Source organism: Echinops telfairi, unplaced genomic scaffold (genome assembly GCF_000313985.2).
Source record: "Echinops telfairi isolate 266 unplaced genomic scaffold, ASM31398v2 ScPeMD7_5927;HRSCAF=6808, whole genome shotgun sequence".
In the NCBI taxonomy this organism is placed as follows: Eukaryota; Metazoa; Chordata; class Mammalia; order Afrosoricida; family Tenrecidae; genus Echinops; species Echinops telfairi.
In genome coordinates, this window is record NW_022109827.1 from 140,452 (window position 1) to 143,793 (window position 3,342).

Sequence of the window (3,342 nt, forward strand, 5' to 3'; positions counted from 1 at the left end):
CATGCTAGGCATTGATCCAGGGATGTACGCTCCCAGAGAATATTGTTACCAAAGCTGGCATTATAAATTCATGTCAGTGATGATAATTTGATGAATGTCAATGAATTTATGGAGAGGAAGTTTAAATCCTTGACTCCTAGCATGGCTGAAAGTAATGTGAAGTTACATGATATAAAATGGAGCCCGTGGAGTCCCTTGAATTTGGTGTTCAAAGACCATGGTGCCTATTTCTCTTTTCAGAAGCTGACTGTAACTGACACTGGGAAAAAAAACACAACATTTTCTAAAAGTGCTCAGTGGATCATTTAGTAGTGATCATTTCAAAGCAAATTTGAAAGATTAGAGAAGATTTGGGATTGTAAAACCATGTAATCGAAGCCCAACACTACACTCTGATCAAGTTGTATACTGTGAACCTGTGATTGATTACACATCCAAATGGAATGATTCACTGCCTGTGGGAATGCCGAATACAACCTTCTAGTTCAAGACATACCGACAAGTCCCAGGCAGTACAGGGAGACATGCAAATTGCAGCTGTGGGAACTTCGCTCATGACATAGACTGCTTTGCTCAATGGGAGACATGCGAGGCCTTACTTCTTCTAACCTATTTCTAAATCACAAAGCTTTTTCCTCACCTTCCCTTATTATATTTATTAATACTATATGAAAGGGGAAGATAAACTCCCTCAAAGTTTTATTTAGAACAGCATAATATTCTTGAGTGGGCCCATAATCAGAATTCCAAGTGGGCCAAATTAAATGCAAGAGTGCCAGAACTGCAGAATGAGATATTAGACTTGAACTTAGGAAATAAGCTGTTGCCCGCCATCAATCTACACTTGAGAGATCAACTAAGGAAAAGTAAACTCCTTCTTAGGAAAAGTCAGAGTAACAAAGAAATTGCAAAACACAAAATAAAATGCTTTGTAATGAAAATGCAATAATTATACATAATCTGTAGAGAGACTTGATAGAGAATAGTATTTAGTGGTGTCAAAGTTGAATTTTCAACTGTACACACACAAGGGTAAACCATAGTATTTTAAGTTAACTGTCTAAAGCAAAGCTATAAAGAATGAATGAGTACATATATGAGGTTTTAGTTGGCACCAATTCCGTGATACCTAACAACAGCATATATGAGGTTCATGTGTGTGCGCGCGTGCTTCAAAAACATCATAGAATTTTTTTAAGCTTGCTCATATAAATGCATGCATGGTAGTTTGAAGGATAAATAAGATAGTTACTGGAGAAAAAAATCATGAAAATCACTCACATACCAGTATGGCCATGGCTCTCTAGTGAATAAATAGGGAATAAGTGAATGAATAAAACATTCACTCAATAAATAAGCTCAACAGCTCCCAAACAAAACTGCGAAATACTGAAACTATGAGAACACAAGGAGATATAGGAAAGAATGTTTACATAAGCTTGGGAGAAAGAGAAACACCCCATTAAAATATATGTGGACTTGTAAACAGAAGTTTCTCCAAAGCGCCAACACTGCAGAAAATGACCTGCAGCATTCAGTTGTATCTTATCAGCTTGGGAAAATCCATCTGGCTAAATGATTCTCATCATTTTTTATGTACACTGGAACAATCCTCTCCTCAAGTAGACTGGAAAGCTGGCCAAGGTCACAGTCACCTCATTCATAAGACTCAACCAAGGGAATGCATGTGTAAAGGAATAAACAGCCACTAAAACAAATGCCACTCTACCCTATCACACGAACGACCCTTTCACAGAGGTCGCCCAATTCATAACAGTAGCAAAATTACAGTGATGAAGTAGCAACGAAAATGATTTTATGGTTGGGGGTCACCACAACATGAGGAACTGTATAATATGGTTGCAGCATTAGGAAGGTTGAGAACCACTTCTTTAAATAAACTCTTCAAAAATATGTCTAAGCTTTCGGACTTGGATAAACCATGCTGCAGCATTGTGGGACAAGGAGTGGACGAACCCCTAACCGAGGCAGGGTACTAAATGGTTAAGGCAAGACTATGATGAAGCATTACTGGTAGGAAGAGAGATAAGAGGACCAGGCACTGAGAGGGGCACTGCAGGCGGAGGGAAGAGGCGGAATCGAGAATGACTCATCTCTGACTTAGGCAGGAAGAACATCAAGGTTTGTTGACATTGTTTGAATTACTAACAAAATTGTGTTTAACATTTAAGGTTGAATTTTGAAGTATTTGGTCCAGGTGAAGACATGCACTAGGAAATCAGAGTTTTTGAGTTTGCTGCTTGGAAGAGAAAGTGTGGGCTGGAGATGTGAATTTGAGAGGTTTTTAGAGCACAGGGAAGTTATGAGAATGGATAACAATCTGTAAGAACATATAGAGACAAAGCAAAGGGGAGAAAAGACCAGGCACCATCAGAAGCTTAGTTTATGAGCAGGGCAGCAAGGAGCTTGGCACATATTGATCAATAAATATTTGCCAAGTGGACGTGTCGATGAACATGACGTTTGGTCCCAAGGATAGTAGTAGCGTCAGGAAATGAGAATGGAGTCAAGAGAGAGAGATGTTTCAGAATGTTCAGAATGTTACCGCGACCCTGAACAACAATAACAACATAGATCACCATGAGAAATAAAATTTAATCTTGTTTAACTTTGGTGAGGCATGTAACTCTGGGAGTTTTTTTTTAACTCAGAGACAGGATTTCTGAGGAAATGGGTATGGCTAGAGAAGGGGACTGAAGACAATCCTGGGCAGAGGGATGGAGAAGGGGATTGAAGACATAATCCTGGGCAGAGAGAGGAAGTCCACTCACCAACAGAGAGAGAAAGGACAGAGAGGTCAGGAAAAGGCAAGTTCTGGAAGCCGAGTGAAGAGAATGAAACTGAGAGGGTCAGTTAAGCGGCATGCTGCTGAGAAGTCAAGGCAGATGAAGATTGGATGTGCCAAGACAAAGACAACACAAGCTTGGTCTGCCGAGTGGAAAGAATCGCAAATCTAACTGCAGCCGCTATGAGAAAGAGTGCTGCGAGGGAGTGAAATAAGTGAATTAAATCAAAAGATCCAAGGAGAGAAGAAAGAAGTGAACAATCAGCATAGGTATGAAACAGTCCTATCTCCAGAGAATGAGGTGTGAAGACATGATATGGCTTATTCCCTTTCTTCTCTAGCATGGGAGATACGATAGCGTGCTTTTGCTGCTGCTGCTGCTGCTGTTGCTGAAAGAGATCACCGAGAACAGAGAGGGTGCAGAAGAGAGCGGGCATCAACGGAACCTTACAAACGCCATAGAGAGTCGGAACGTGGTACCCTAATGAAGGAATAGGAGCCACGTGCATTCCCTGAGACAGGAGGAAAAGCACAGG